Source organism: Lagopus leucura, unplaced genomic scaffold (assembly GCF_019238085.1).
Source record: "Lagopus leucura isolate 7727_CA_CO unplaced genomic scaffold, USGS_WTPT01 Super-Scaffold_1, whole genome shotgun sequence".
NCBI classification, from domain to species: Eukaryota; Metazoa; Chordata; class Aves; order Galliformes; family Phasianidae; genus Lagopus; species Lagopus leucura.
The window spans coordinates 36,870,299-36,887,176 of record NW_024962250.1 but is presented as its reverse complement, the minus strand read 5'-3'; the positions used below and the strand labels follow the sequence as shown (position 1 = coordinate 36,887,176).

Genomic DNA, 16,878 nt, shown 5'->3' with positions numbered 1-16,878 from the left:
TGCTGTGCCCAAAAGCAGGAACAAAAGGGCAGAGGTACAGAAGAAATGCAAAGACGAGAACAGCATTCGCTACCCACAGGCCTTACTTTTTCTTTTTTTTTTTTTTTTTTTAATGTTTTTATGCTGGGTAGGGTTGCATGTGATGAGAGAATTTATTGGTCTAATCTTTCATTGCTACTCAGTCACTGTATCCTCTGGTTTCCTGCTTTTCCAAACAATGTCTCACAAACTCTTTTCAGCCATCAGATGGAACTCTTCTGTTTCTCTATGTGCTCCCAACAGGGTTTAAAAAAAAAAAAAAAGAGAGATTTCTGAAGCAGACACCTTGCTGCTTTCAGGGCTTTGGTATAACAAGGCTTTCCAGATGCCTTCTCTCCCCTTGGTAGAGCTGTCTCACAGAGACAGAAGGCAGCGTTCTAGGTAGCTCCTGTGCAGTAAGAGAGGTTTTTTGGGCTCCTACTGTGACACACATTATTGATGAATTACCTCTTGAAAACTGAAGGAGATGCAGTGGAGTCTGCAGAAGAGCTGATGCAATACTGTTTCACTATAAGATGGCAGCAGCTACAAAAAGTCTTAGAGGTTTTCAAATCCTCTCAAGCCACATCCTTCATGGCCAGGCTTGGACTTCATAGAGTGATAGAATTGTTTTGAGTTGGAAGGCACCTTTAAAGGCCATATGGTCCAACCCCGCTGCAGTGAGCACCTACGGCTCCATCAGGTGCTCCGAGCCCCGACCTTGGGTGTCTCCAGGGACATCCACCATCTCTCTGGGCAACCTGTTCCAGTGCTTTAACAAAAGGAGACCTTTCCAGGAGGAGATTTAGGGCTCTGGCTTTGAATAATGTCTCTGGAAGACTCAAGGTAAGAGAAAGAAGAGACCTCATTTAAAACCCTCTCTGTATAGGACTCAGAACTTCTTTGGTCTCTTTCAGTCTTCTTGAGCCTTTAGCATAGCTTAGAAATAGGAGCTGTTACAGTTGGATGTAAAAGTACTTATGCAGGGTAATAAGCGTTGCTTAAATGTGGTTCTGGGCTGTTAATGAAATATAGCTCTTGGAAAGGGCTTTACGGGACTCTATATATCTAATCTAATCCCTTATTTTAGGCTCAGCTGTATTTGATTTGTTGCTCATGCTGCTCTTCAGATTCATAGAATTGTAGAGTGGTTAAGGTTGGAAAAGATCACTAAGATCACCAAGCCCAACCCCAGTGCTTCCCTACCATTCCCACTGACCATGTTCCTCAGTGCCCACTGCTTTCTCCAGGTGGTGTATTCCAGTGCTCCCATTTTCCTGGGCACTGGAAAGCTCTCCCTGGAGGAGACCTGCATTAGGCCTTACTGTATTTTAAGCCTATTTTCCTATCCTCAGTAGACAGAAGAGTTTTCCAGTCTTTGAGTATTATGTTTTACGTGTTGGAAAGCTCTTTCCCCAACCTTCTTCCCATTGTTTCTCATCCTCTCTGGACTGCAGGAGCTGGAGCTGCAAAATCTGTTTCTTGGCAGGCTGGCCATGGGACTTGGAAAGGTCTCCTTTGCACTCTCTAGTTCATACAGGGTTCCTGGGCTCAGGGAATAATTCAGGTTAAATGGTGTTTACCTATATTTAATTGAATTGAACCACCACTTGCACTGGAGAAGCTCCAGCACTACTTTTTGGCCTCTCAGCAGAATGCTGGTGCTGTGGCCATCTCTACTCTGGTGGCATTGCCTCTTGGAAGGGAAGCACAGGCGGGCACACTGCTTGCTTGTCAAGGGGCCAAAGTTCCAGGCTCCCTCAGCCTTGGAGAGGCCAATCCACTCCAGTGTTGTCCCATGTAGCCTCTTTTCCCAAGGAGTCCTCAAGGAAAAGAGAAGGCAGATTCGGGGCAGCATTTGTTCGCATTCTTCCCACTTCTGGTTAAGTCAAACAATGTCACTGTGAGTCAGTTCTGTGAGCAGCGGAGGACGCGAGTCCCCTTTGGCAGCACTGTTACCTATTTTCTCCTTGCTTCCTTTTACAAAACCATCCAGTCTGACTCCCTGTCAAATGTTTTAACTTTTTTGGACTGCTTCTCCAAATCTTCATGAGCTCCTCTGTGATCTCTGTGCACCAGAGCTCCAGGGCTGCCATATATAGAAGTATTGGTGTGCTGGAGCAGGGCTAAACATGAGAGCAGTCAGCTTTATTTATTTTCTGTGACTGTAACATTTGCCTTCTGGGCAAGCACTGGAGACCTGCTGTGTAAGCAGTTACCAGTTGAGCTCAAGAGCCAAAGATCTGCAGTTGGAGATATAAACAGCTCCTTATCTCTGGGCTGGACACAGAGAGTGACCTATTTAACACATTTACCACCCAGTTTTAAAAACTGTAAGCACATGATGAATAGATGTGCAAAAACAGTTGAAACAAATTTTGGTTCTACAGCTTCTGCTAAAATCACTTTTCATTTTTTCTTTCTCACCAAAAATGTTGCCTTGGCTGGTTACTTGCCAGGACGTTCAGTGCCACATAGAGTCTAATAGCAGCTATGTAATATCCTGATATCCTGCCATTAAGGTGCTTAGAATTTTTTTAAAAACAAAATCACCAAATACATCTCTCTCTTTCTCTCTCTCTCTCTCCTTTTTTGGTTTGTTTGTTTTTTTTAGTAGGGTGATACCTTTGAATAGGCAAGAGCTCAAGTTATGGAGTATTTTGCTGATTTGTGGTGGTTAAAAATGGGCTTATTCTTTTCTCAAATGCTATATGGATATATATATATATATTTACACTTTTTGTTTTTTGCTTGAGTTCCACTTTTGTTTGCAATAAGAGAATTTAAACTCCAAATCTCCCCAATAATGTCACAGATATTTTCCTACTATGTCAGCAGTTTTGCAACTTTTTATGATGACCAAAAATCATCGCAGTACTGAAGAGCAAGAGCTACATTTGCTCTGCTCTGCAGGAATACAACTGTAGTATACGCTCAAAATTAATGCACTAACTCCCTCAAATGAATCACTAAAATACTTACTCTCAGCATATGTTCTCTAGTTCTAAACATCTTTTTCATGTGAAACTTAACGTTAATTTGGCATTTACGGAGTATGTGTTTTTGTTGAGGAAAGAAAAGACAGAGACAGGAGAGATTTTGGGATACAAAAGAAGAGTGGCCCAGTCTGCTGTTAGTCAACAGCTGGGACAGACTGCAGTGTCTGTAAAATGTTTTTCTTAACTAAGACTACAAAAGCTCATTTCTGCTACTTACAGGACTATCTCATGGAGAACCAGTATTTGACATGACTTTATTTGGATAAGGAATTGCTCTTATTTGTGGTACAATGCCCAGAAACTCAGCACCTTATAGAAAATTAAGCCCAATGGATTTTGTGCTCATTGTTCCTCTCTACCACTTCAAATCAGAGATTAGCTGTAGGTGTCCCTGTTTATTGCAGGAGAGTTGGACCATATGACCTTTAAAGATTCCTTCCAACTCAAACAATTCAATGATTCTATATGAACTGTATAAAAGAGAGCTGAATCACCAATTGGCTTTGTCTATATGAGTTTGCCTGTAGAGCTGTCTTTGCACAGACATGCAGGCCAGTTTATTTTGGTGAAGCAGTGATCAAAGGCACAATGCTAAGATTCAGTGTTGCCGTGTTGCAGAAAAAGGCTGGAATTAATTTGGATCGACTAAAATTAGAAACCATCCCCCACCTCACAAGACAGATGTGAGCTTTGAAGTCAGGAAGACTAGAGCAAGACAAGCCAGTAGAGAAAGCTTCCCATCAATCCTATTTCTAATTTGTTGTCTTGATGCCTTCAGAGCATCCCATTACCGGACAGCTGGCCCAGTCTGGTGACTTGTCCTTGACAGAGGTGAAAAACTGGTGGCAGAAGACACAGAACACTTGAATGAGTGACGCTACAGCGTATTTTTGAGAATGTGTTCTTCTCAGCTGAAGGAATTTATGATCAGCCTAGGGTGGAGGTCAAAGAAATGTAGAGTCCTTATACTACCTGCTCTGTGATGCTGACTGTAGGTACAAGCAGAGCTCTGTACAGGATTAACATCTGTTTATTCTTTTGAATATGCATTGTCTTGCGCTTTTTTGGGGCTGGTGCCAGCATGTTGGTTCAGCATGGCCATCCCATGCAGCTGAAGGAGTCCTGTTCATTTAATAAATATTTTTCTATTTGAGGACCTTTATCTCTGCCTTCCACCACAGATGGATGATGGCTTGCTTGCCAACACTGGGCTGTCTCCTGGATGTTCTCCCTGCACCTCCCTTCGCTCTTTGAGGTGGTGGTCGCGGTTAACGGTGGCTGTGGTTAAACAGCATGGCAGAGGTCTGAAGGCCAGATTCTCAGGAAACTGTAAAGAGCAGTTTTGATGAAGTCACAATTTTGCACTTATCTATGCTCAACGCCTCTGTGTCGCTTTTTTCCTGCCTCAGAGGAGATATTCAGCTCAGTTCCTTTGTGCTGTTCTGATGAGTAATCCTCTTATTGGGGAAATCCCTGACGTATAGGTCTGGATTTTCAGACTGCTCCCTACTGCAGACTCATAACTTCCAAGTGATAGATGACTGCAATGTTGTAATCCACACTATCAGTGAAACAGGCTCTGTTCTGCAGATGCTATCTCACCTTTCCAAATAGCCTAATGCAACACTCACTTAAAAGTTTCAGCCTAAAGGATTGCTCTGACAGATTGGGTCATTTTCTCTTTGCAAGTATTCTGTGCATTGACATGTGGACATGAGCCAAGCACAATCTGAAATAGAATCTGTTGTACAGTGCAGACCCATTCTTCCATGCCCAAATATCTCTTACAGTCTAGGAAGTGCCTTGATCCTGCTCCTAATTTATTGACCCAGTTTGGGCTAGTCAGGAAGTTATACTCTCTTAGAGTCTCTCATGAATGCTCATAGTGTGGTTTTGCACCCTTGTGCTGACTGGTATACGGGAGGCTCACTGCTCTAGATTGTCTTCTGATGCTCATTTTTCCCACATCTGAGTGACAGTGAGTGGCACTGATCTGATAGGAAACCTAGCTTTCAGAGCCAACTTTACTTTCCTTCTGGCTATGCCGTGCAGGCAGGACAGTACTGATGTGAGGGATGGATGCTGATGCTAGCATGAACTTCTTATCTTCAGGTGAAGATACCCACTATTCTTCCACAGGTGGAAGACAGCAACTTACAAAATAAGGCTTTTTCTGAACAGAGAGCTTGTAAGAAAGGGCTATGAAGCAAATATCAGAGCAATCTTTTGCACATTCATATGAAATACAAAACAGCAAACTGGTGAGAGCTGCTTGTATTTCTGTGCTCTTGCTTTAAAGGTGCCAAGTACAAATTCCCTCATATTCAAACCTGATCTCCCTCCTCTCTGTTCTCATTTTCTCCACCTTTTTGTTTCAGTCTTCCTATTTCCAAAACAGCTTACGTCCCATTCTATAACTTGTTGCCTTAAATGCAAGTCTCTCACTTTTCCCCTCACTTCTATGGCACATCTACACTTGAAAGAGATGCTTTCTCTTCCTCCAGTATGCCCAGCCACAGCAGGACATTTCCAATGAGAAGTTCATTGCTTCCATTTGGACCAACCCATAGTGATGTCCAGTTGAAATGGCAGAAAGTCATCTTCTGTGAGAGTTGAGAATAGAGTCCTTGAGATATTCCAGCATATGAAATGCCCACAATCATAAATGTGGAACTTCATGTGATGATGGAAAAAACACACTATTGGTGAATGTTAGCCCAGTTACAATTGCTGACCTCCTACAGCGTGGGTGTGCAAGAGGATTTCAGAAATAAAAGCTTAAAAATCCTTCTCTCTTGCAATTCTGGCACAAAGGACCAAAACAATATACTTTTGGTAATGATGTTTTATTTTTTATGATTTTTTCCTCCCACTTGGAAGCTGCTATCCTGTTTGGCTTTCAGTGCTCTCCAAAAATGCAAATGTATCCTGAAGCAGCTGAGAAAACACCTCAGCACAAACAGTTATAATTAAACTAAATAATAGAAAGTGTTAGGCACCCTTAACATTGAGCAGTGTTGTAAATCAGGCCTATAATCTGAGCAGGTCTGGTATATAATTAATCTTTGGGGATGCTCTGAGTCACAACTTGCAGGTCATTAGCCAGCAAACTTCCACAGGTCTCCAGGGGCTGGAGATTAAACTCTGTGTGTGAATAATCATCCAATTAATCACCTCAGGCAGGGGATTTAGAGTGCTGGTGTCCCTGCTTTTTGGAACAGGTGTAGTGTGAAGAGGATATGCCAAAGTTTCATTACATAATTTGGTGCTTTCCAGTCCCTCTCTTTTTGAGGTCAGTTCCAGGCATGTCTGCTTGGAGTTAGGCTTTATTAGCATTAGGGAATACAAAACTGACCACTATGGGTGAGCTGAAAAGTGTTCAGACACCCCTGGCTCTTGAAAGTGACAAAACAGTAGAGCCTTCTTGTAGGTTAACTTACATCAAGCTACATGGCAAAGACTACGGCTGAGCTCTTGCAGTTCTATCTATATCTGAAACTATTTCTGATGCTGATCATCTGTATTTGAGAAATATTCTTCTAGAATTAAGGTTACCTCTTCAGGGCAAAGTGTGGTGATGTCCTAAAAGTGTTCCAGCCTCACTTTTGTGCAACTTCACCTCTTGCTAAGGAGATGCAGCCTGTATCTTAAGTACACATGGCCATTAGTGATTTCTCCTCTGGGCTGGAGTCTCTTTAACTGAAACTACAGCACATCTTGTTAATGGGTGCTCCATCTCACCTATATGAGCAGAGAGTTCCTCCCATCCCAGTGAGGCAGTGCTCACCAAGATCTGTGGCTGCTGGTCATAGAAAGGCCAAGAGTTAACGTCATTTATAAAAGCCAGTTACATCTACTTCATTATAGAAACCTCCCTAGTAACAGTGTCCACCTGGAGGTCAGTTCAGGCTCCAGATGTGACTGCATGCTGCAGAGTGTGTAGGGAAGACCAAGGTGTCATAGTAAGCAACAGAGAGATGCAGTTTAGGCTGTGTAGAATTGTTCCGACTTTGTAACTTTGTCTTAAGAAACTGGAAAATATTAATGGTATAATTCTTTAAATACAAGATTCCAGGGCAAAATATCTAAAATGTCCTTGAAACTTTTCAGTAAATAAACTTTTAAAGAAGTGTTTTGTAAAATTGCTCCCTGAAAAGGAGCAATTACCCGATTTCTTCTAGTTCATTCTGAGCGGCTTGCTGAACATTTTTGATGTTTTTATAATGATATCAGGAAGAAGAAAAATAGCATCAATATTCATAATAGAAGCAAGTATCTATTTTAAAGACACCATTCACCATAGTAAGTCTATGGATTTAACAGGCTTTTCCTGTATTATCAATACAATGCTGCAGCATTGATCCACAGCTATAGGGAACAATTGAATTGCAGTTCAACTGACTCATAGCAATTAATTGGCTCAGGGTATGAGGTAACACAATCAGCTGAAAATGTTCAACAATCAGATTTGCACTTTGTTTTTTTCAGAGATGACTCGGAAGTAGCATCCTAACCATCAAATCAGAAGAATGCAACAGTTCAGAATCTAGTGAATACTCTAGAAGCTCATTTGAATTTGAGGACAAAGTAACGATGGTTTATAAATGGGCAGGTTGGTTTTGAGATGTACAAACTCACATTTCTCTCTGTATTTTACTTTTAGTGCATTCATAATTGCTAAAATTCATTCAGACTACTCTTCAGACTTTGATGTTTTTTCTCCATTCAGCTCTTCAAAAAAGAAGCAATCATGAGCATTTGTAAGATCTGAGGTATAAAGACCTATATGGTCGATAAAGTGGTGGTGGATTTCAATGTAAACCTGGGATCTTTTGAGAATGGCTAAGCAAAAACCTGTTTAATTAAACTTTTCCCACAAACTGTGTATGCTGATTTTTTTTTTTTTAAATTTGTAGTGGAAATGCACATCCATGGCCTGAAACAGTGACTGAGCACCTGGTGGGAAGGCAGAGCTAACCTAGGGGAGCACAGGTGCATGCAATGTACACTGAGAAAGGGTAGAGCCAGGATTCAGCCTTTCTCAGACCTCATTTAAGGGTTGGCAGTGGTGGTAAGATTTTCTTGCTGGAGGTCCTTGAATATCTGAGGCCTTTTAAAGGTAAGTAGCTTCTTTCTGTGCTTGTTGTAAGTTTGTTGTAACTTAATGATCTTTTAATGTTTTGGTTATATTATCTTTACAGACTAACAGGCTTATCTTTAGTCTCATGCTGAAAACGTGGTTAACGCATAACAGATCTGACTCCCAAAAGAGTATTTTGCTCCTTTTGACTTCATTCGGACTTGTTGCTATTCAGACACATGGCATATAGCATCCCCAGACCTGATTTGTTGAAGGTCTCTGGAGCTTCATTCTGTTATGTTGAGAAAATTCAGAAGGTGATTTGATTGTTTTAAAGGGTGGTTGTAATCTGGATTAGAGCAATACAGGCTTAGGTGAATTCATAGTGTTACATAGAGGTGATTCCTTCTTCGCTGAGTTAAAGGGAAGACTGCTCTGAAGCCAGTGCCTTTTGAGCTCAGATCACTTGACCAAGAGATTATATCTTGGTATCCTGAAGGGTGTGGTTGCAACCTGAAACAACTTTGGCCAATGATCTTTGGTTGGAAATGAAATTGTAGATTTCTGTGAATGGGGTCAACGTACAGAAATAATGCATACAGTGGGGCTTCTTGAAAGCTGACGTGAAATTGAGTTGTGGCAGCTCTCAAAGACTGCCCAAAGGTTGAATTCCAAAAGATGTTGTCTCATGTTTTGGGGAACTGTTTGTGAGACAGAAAGCTCCCTTAGAACAGTCTTTTGTGCAGGTTAGCTTAGGCATCTATCGAATCAAGAATTTGTCTGCATAAAGAGAGAATGGTTAGGATTTTTCCTGTCGAACTAGCAGATTGAATGAACTGTTGTTGAAATGAAAGAGCTTGGGCTGACTTCCAAAGTAACATGCTAATGTACACAGAAATACTATCAAATTAATAACAGTGGGATTTATGGTCTCTGTCTTGCCTCTAGTGTTGGGGAAATACTAAATAAATCTTGTATCTTCTGCCTTCAAAGCAGAATGGATTTAATGGATGGAGAAGGGGCCAAATGGAAAAGAGACTTTGGGGTGTCTACCTAGAATGTCCCACTACAGCTTCATCACTGTGGCTGGGTCTGGCTGTGATATTCTATTGAAGGTGGGAAAACATCATTATCCTTAGAATTCTGACTTTATATTAAGTCTTAATGTGCTTCTTATGTTTTTCTTGACATTTTTTCTGAGTTCAGCCCCTTTGGGTTCGTTCATTCCACATAATTTATCTCTATGGTTCTACTCAACTTTGTAATGCTAGGCTAGGAGTATTTTGGGAAGAAATTATGATAGTATTCTAGAGGGTTTATGACATACTGTGCAATTATGTACTGCTGTATGAAAGTTGAATAAGAAATCAGTTGAATGAGCTGTGCCATTAACTTAAAGCTTGCTAACCCATGAATAATGTGATCATCACAGACACAATCATTGTAAAGGTTTTATAAGAATGGTTAGGATACTTTTGTCTGTATTTATGTATCTTAAAAGGAGGAAAAAAGTTAAGGTTGAAGAATCAAACTTTCAATGTTAAAGAGCTGGATTCTGCATTTTCATTTCTTTTGTTTTGTTTTCCTGCAGTAAAATAATGAGTTTTCCTTTAATAGGGAGTAAATGTTTGGGTAATGTTACTTTATTCCATATATCTTCCCTGGATGAGTCTTCCTATGTTTCATGGAGGCATTAACATATGAGTACAATGAAAGGAACTTGAATCTTCTCAAAGAGGTGCCACCTTGCCCAGCCATCTCTCTCCTTTCTAATTACGTGATATGTTTCTAGATGTCCTTCTGGTCCTCACAAAGAGAGAGGGGATGATTTCACGGCTGCAGGATGTCTTGGCAACATGGACTTTTGGTCTGTGTGATGAATTCCTGCGTGATGCTGAGCAAACTCAGCTGTCCTGAGCTCCCAGGTCCACTGAGAATACTGCAGTGTGGGAAGTTATTTGACTGTTTCCTCTTTTTAAGGGAGGAGTGGTGGGAGACAGTTCCACAGAGCAGGTACCTGGGTAGACAGAAGCATGACTGGAGGAGATTTGAACAATGTGTTCCTTCCAGGATGTCCTTCAACAGAGCATCCAGGGATAAATGAAAAGACAGCCTTTGTCTCTAGATAAGTTGGTAGGTGCTACTATTTTGGATTAAAATTTTCTTAGCTTTCCCAGTAGATCCAAGTCACAGTTCAGGGCAGAATTTGTTCAATTCCTTTCCTGGGATATTCTGAAGAGCTGTCTGGAGTCAGACGACTGCTCTAGTAGAGTTTAGTAAGAAAAGTTGTGTGGATTGCCTGGAATCTTCTCCCTCTGATGCTTTTCAATCTCCACCCTTTGGATAAAACACTGCATGATACGTTTGGTTTAGGCTCTGGGGAGCTCATTAATTAAGCAGAAAGAAGCATGAGTAGAACATGGATGTGTAGCCTATGTTACTCAGTCTCTGGACAAAACTGCTGCTGCTTATTCACCTCTGTGATTGATCACTGCTGTATTATGTTCTTTTCTGTTGTGAGTCACTTGTCGGATAGGATAGCCCTCCTTTGTCTACTGAATGTTGCGCAAAGGTTGCTAATTGAGTGACTCACTGCAGTCTATCATTTTTAATCTCAGCACTTTTTTTCTTGTTTGTCCGAGTATCACTTTAGATGGTGTTACTGATGCTATGGAATGCTTAAGCATTTGGTTACAGTAAAAATATCCTTAAAATGATGATTCAGAAAGCTAGTCTAGTAACCAAACCATGGACCTCTCTAGCATGAGAAAGGGTTCCTTCTCTTGATCCTGTGAGCTGTGGTGTTTTCCAGTAGTTTGCCAATTGTTTTGTTGCATCTGCTTAGATATGTTATGTGATAACCTTCTATGTGTGGATTGTCAATGTGGATAGAGTTGTGGAGACCTTGGAGGCCCTGGAGTCAGTCCAGCAAGTGACTTGCATGTCTCACATCCTGGGAGTTCTTGTGCCCACGAGCGTGGAGGTAGAATCATAGAATTCCTCAGGTTGGAAAAGACCTTCAAGATCATCAAATCCAACTGCAACCTAACCATACTACCCTAACTCTAACAACCCTCCACTGAATCATGTCCCTGAGCACCACACCCAAACAGTTTTTAAACACATTCAGGGACGGTGACTCAACCACCTCCCTGGGGAGCCTATTCCAGTTCTTAACAACCCTTTCTGTAAAGAAGTTTTGCCTAATATCCAACCTAAACTTATACTGTCACAACTTGAGGCCACTTCCCCTTGTCCTGTCACCAGTGAGAAGAGACCAACCCCACTCTTGCTGCATTCACCTTTAAGGTATTTGAAGAACGCAATAAGCTCTTCCCTCTTCCCCAGACTAAACACTCTAATTCCAGGTGTGAAGGTGACACTGAGAAAAGGGGTAGGAAACATATGTTACCCTTGGTTCTGGGTGCAGAAGAATGTTTGCTGAGGCTTTTGCTGCTACTAATTGAATAGTACTGGTGCATCTACGTGCTGTTCTGAGCTGGTTCTCCTCATCTCACATCCCACATCTTGGGGTAGGTCTTAGGTTTCTCAGAGATTTCCCTGCAAAATTTGCAATTGCTTTTTATTCCTCCCTTCCTCATCCTCATCTCAGAAGTGTGATTCATCAAAGATGCTCAATTCTTACATACTATTTGAAGAAAAGTCTAGAGCTTTATGAAAATAATTTGTGTCTTCACAAAGCATCTCCTTCACAGTGTTTCTTGAGGACTCCCTTTCCAATCTACGGCTTACTCAGTTTATGCCATCTGCTAGGGGATATTCTTAGGAAATTCTTAGTGCTCAAGGCTATGTCATGCTCTTGCAACATGGTGGGAGTTAGAGTTTTCAGTTGCACTGCTTGGTTGAGAAATCGCTGATGGGAAGAATATGCACCAGTTACAAGCATCACATGCTGAAGAATAAGGATTGAAGGGGGTACAAAATTGCTCAAATCTATTCCAGTGAAAATTTTCTTGGACATGCTATTCATTAGGCTAGGAACACAGAACAGTTTATGTTGGAATGGACCTTTAAAGACCAAGATCGAATCCCTCTACCATGGGCAGGGGATTGTCTGCCACTAGGTCAGACTGCCCAGGATCCAATCCAACCTGGTATTCAATATTTCTAGGGCCTGGATGTGGGTCAGTATTGCTGAGATAATTATCTGGTCTTTGCTACTCCTGAGGCCCTGCAGGAAGTCAGGATAAAGGAGGAGTTTGCCTCAGTGAATGAGGACTGGGTTAAGGACCAGTTAAGCAATCTGGACATCTGTAAATCCATGGTTCCTGATGGGATGCACCGACAGGTGCTAGAAGAGCTGGTGGAAGTCATTGTTAGGCCACTCTCAATTATCTTTGGTAACTTGTGGAGAACAGTAGAGATGCCTGAGGACTGGAGGAAAGCAAATGTCACTCCAGCCTTTGAAAAGGGCAAGAAGGAGGATCTGGATAACTATAGGCTGGTCAGCCTCTCTGCCATCCCTGGAAAGGTGATGGAACAACTTATCCTTGCTGTTGTCTCTAGGCTTATCAAGGATAAGACTGTCATTAGGGGTATCAAAATGACTTCACCAAGGGAAAGTCATGCTTAACCAACCTGGTAGCCTTTTATGAAGACATTACTATAATCTATCCACCTGGTTAAGCAGTGAATGGGGTCTATCTTGATTTTAGTAAAGCATTTGACACTGTCTCCCCCAGAATTCTCAGATCTAAACTGAGGAAGTGTGGTGTGGATGATCAAGTAGTGTGGTGGATTGTGAGCTAGCTGAAGGAAAGAAGCTGGAGAGTTGTGCTCAATGTGACAGTGCCTACTTGAAAGCCTGTGTCTAGTGAAATCCCTCAAGGGTCAGTACTGGGACTAGTACTATTCGATATATTCATCCTCAACTTGAATGAGGGAATAGAGTGCACTGCCAGCACTGGGACACTGATGATACTGGGAAAACAGGGAGGAGTAGCTGACATTCCAGAAGGCTGTACTGCCATCCAGCAAGACCTGGACGGGCTGGAAAGTTAAGAGGGGAGAAACTTAATGGAATGTAATATGTGGATTCTTGCATCTGGGCAAGAACAACTCCAGGTACCAGTATAGGTTGGGGGCTGACCTGTTGAAGAACTGTGTAGGGGGAAGGGACCTGGGGGTCCTGATGGACAACAGGATGGCCATGAGCCAACATTGTGCCCTTGTGGCTAAGAAGGCCTATGGCATCCTAGGGTGTAATAGCAGGGGTATGGTTAGTAGGTTGAGAGAGATTCTCCTCCCCCTCTACCCTCCTTTGGTGAGACCACGTCTGGAATATTGTGTCCAGTTCTGGGCCACTCAGTTCAACAAGACACAGGGAACTGCTTTGAGAGAGTCCAGTGCAGAGCCACAGAGATGATTAAGGGAGTGGAGTATCTCCCTTACAAGGAGAGACTGAAGGAGCTGGGTCTACTGAGCTTGGAGGAGACTGAGGGGTGACCTCACTAATGTTTATAAGTATATAAAGGGATGGAGCCAGGCTTCTCTCAGTGTAAGCTGAAACATAGAAGGTTCCCAATAAATATGAGGAAAAAACTTCACAGTAATGGTAATGCTGGAACAGGCTGCACAGAGAGGTTGTGAGGTCTCCTTCTTTGGAGACATTCAAAACCTCCCTGGACATGTTCCTGTGTGACCTGGTCTAGGTGTTCCTGCTTTGGCAGGGAGATTGGACTAGATCAATCAAGGGCCTTTCCAATCCCTGACGTTGTGTGATTCTGTTTCTGACTACCAGGCTTGGCTGTAGCTAGCTGGGCTTCCTGAAATAGACTTGATTCCTGAGCACAGGAAATTCAGAGATAGAAGGAGACATTTACATTAAAATCCCCAAGCACACGTGTGAAATAAAAGGAAGGTGACTGTATTCTAGTACAGTTCAGATGCATTGCAAGTCGCAAAATAGTCCCATCTTTAGAAATTTCCAGATTGATTTGCGGACCAATGCCTCCCTGATGTAACAGTAGTGACAGTCACAAGCAGCTGCGTGCTTGGATGTCTGTTTGCATCAAATGCAACAACTAGATTCTGTTCTGGTGGAAAGTCTTTCATAGCATTGAGGCTGCAATAACAAGACCTTAACAGACTTGCGGAAGTTCTTCCCTATTTATACCTGCCAGATAGTCAGGTATTTCTTCTTGTAAGAGATTGTTTTCCTAGCCTTGTGTGGTGCCCTCTGTATGTCTATGGCCTATCTGAATATAGCTGTATTGCAGGACTGATTTTTACTGGGGTTCAGCCAAATATGTTTCCTATCACAGCACCTTCAAGGCATCTCTTTACTGAAGTAGGTACTATTTTTGTAAAGGGTAGAGTTTAGCTGTGGTCAGAGGTCAGTACTTGGCATCTGTTAAGATTCACCTGCCCAGGATGTATAGGATATTTTTTTTAATCGTGTGTTCTCTGTGCAGTGTTTTCTACAGACTCAAGAGTACTCAATAGACTTATGGTCATCTCAAATGTTTTCCAAAAGGCTGGTTATGCTTACCCGTACTCTTGATACCAAGAAAGGAGAAAATGGCATTAAGCCTTTAAACAAGCATAAAAGCAAATTTATGACTCCTCTGAAACCTTGTAAGAAGGAAGAGGTGAGGGGAAGGAGTGCCGATTAAAGTAAATTTGTAGCCTCATTTAATAAGTTATGACTGGGTTGGGGAAAAGCTAGTAGAATAACATCTCTGAAACCTTTAAAACAAAATTATTTCATCTTGATAGGAAGATCTTTGAGCCTTCCAAGAATAACTCCTTTGCTAACTAGACACTGTCTTTTGTTTTGATGGAGAGATCAAGAACATGGCCCCACCATACAATGTCCAGTACAGGCTTGAGATGATGCAGAAAAGCTCTTGTGGCAGCAGACATGGAATGAAGAGGTGAAATGGGTAGAATGGATGTAGGAGACAGGGACAAAAATAAGGGGCACTGTTAACAATGTAAAGAAGGCTATAGTAAACTAAAGCCTGAGGTGACTTCTCAAGTTATCGTCTGTCTTGTCTATGTATTCCAGTTGTGCAGATAGCCATTTTAAAAAAAGTTACTTTAAAAGTTAGCCACTTCAAATGGTATTAATCCATTTATTTAAAAATTAGAAAGATTTGAATGTTTTTTGATTTATGTGATTGAAGATTGCTTACTGGACAAGAGGGTTCTCATTTTAGAATAGACATGCTATTTTAAATATGAATTCATCTATCTTCTTATGTAGGTATCTTCATGAATGCTTTCTTCCCAAAGAGTACTTCATTCTATCTAACAACTAATTTTGTCAACAAAACTTTTTTTGTCAACTAACAATTTGTCAGGGGGATGAGTCAGGTTCTCTCAATTGCCTGTTTTCTGAAATGTACATGACTACATAAAGGATGATGGGGTGGGCTGTGGCTCCTGTCAAGGAAATCACCTTCCTATTTGATGGAAGGCAACCTATCCCAGCATATTGTGTATGTTTGGTGGCCCTGCTAGGCAGGGGGGTTGGAACTACATGATCCTTGGGGTCCCTTCCAACCCGGGTGATTCTGTGATTCTGTGATATCACTGGCATTTCTTGCTGAAGGAACCCGTATTACAAACTATGAATATAAGAGATGGAAATGTTATGTTAACCTTCTCTTCTAGGAACATTGCTGCCAACGTGTAAAAAGGCTTGACATGGCACAGGATTTAAGCTTTCTTTAAACCATCCAAAGTTAGCAGAGGAGGATGGTGAAGGGACAGATTCCATTGCAAAGCCAGCTCCTTGCTTTGCATCAGGCTGCTTTCTACTTGGCAATTTTGCACAGTCAGGGTGGGACCATCTGCAGTTGAGACGGTTGTCTAGGTTTCTTCACTGGGACCCTAGCCTAAAATTTTCCAGCATGTGTGTGTCCCACTGAAACAAGTACAGTTCATTCAGCTGGCCCTCTCTTGCCATAAAACATGAATTGTTATATGATTAATGAATTCTTTCAAATTGATGTAAATAAAAGATGCAGATATAGTTACTGGTGGAAAACATCTTAGCTCAGCAGCTTGTCTCAGCTACAACTACAATTTTGTTGCATTACCTCTATTGATTTATGAATATTGCAAGATGTGAGTTTAAATTTTCATGTTCTAATGCGAGGCTGTGGCTGCGCTACTGGGAGAAGGTGAGAGCTTGAACATCAACCTTGATAATCACTAAAAACATACAGAAAGGATTGGGGGGGGGGGGGGGGGGGGAGGTGGTTTGCAAGGACTGTAGTTGGAATCTGCCAGCTGCATGGCTCCAAGTGTCCTTTCAGAGGAAGAAGTAGAAATAGGAACCTCTTTCACAGAACACTGGAGTGGATCATCGTCTTTTTCAGCTGAGCAGTGAGAGATGATGGTGAAGATCTAAGCTCATTACTTTGATCCATCCAGAAAGCCCGACAATATCAGAGTAGTTGATGTGGCATATTTACTTTCCATTCCTACTGATGTTATGTTATTGATAGGGAATCTTTTGCTTTCCTTCTTTTTCCCCAGATAATCAGGGAGGAGAAAAAATGGTTCTTTGATTTCTTGCTAGTATTACTGCACTGGAAATGCATAGGGTTTGGCTAGATGAGAAATGTGTATAATATGTACCAGTGCAATGATAATAGCTCCTGGGGAGCTAAAACTGCTTTGCTCTGACCGTTATATGTCTCTGCATACCTAAGGATACAAAAAATCCATTGGAAGTGTACGGCTGAGGCAGCTCTGACACTAAGGCCATTCTTTTCTCCTACTGGAAGCCCAACTTTAATCCCATCAGAG

At 41.8% G+C, this 16,878-nt stretch overlaps 1 long non-coding RNA gene across 2 annotated transcripts in view; it reads left to right on the top strand.

Annotated features, from left to right (window-relative positions):
* Positions 1-8,106: 8,106 nt before the first annotated feature.
* LOC122180330 overlaps positions 8,107-16,878 on the top strand; it is a 35,942-nt gene continuing 27,170 nt past the window's right edge. Inside the window, exon 1 of one of the 2 annotated variants that reach the window (XR_006179013.1) lies at positions 8,107-8,136. This is a non-coding gene — a long non-coding RNA (uncharacterized LOC122180330). The remainder of the gene's footprint in view (positions 8,137-16,878) is intronic. The other variant, XR_006179014.1, reaches the window with a different exon arrangement.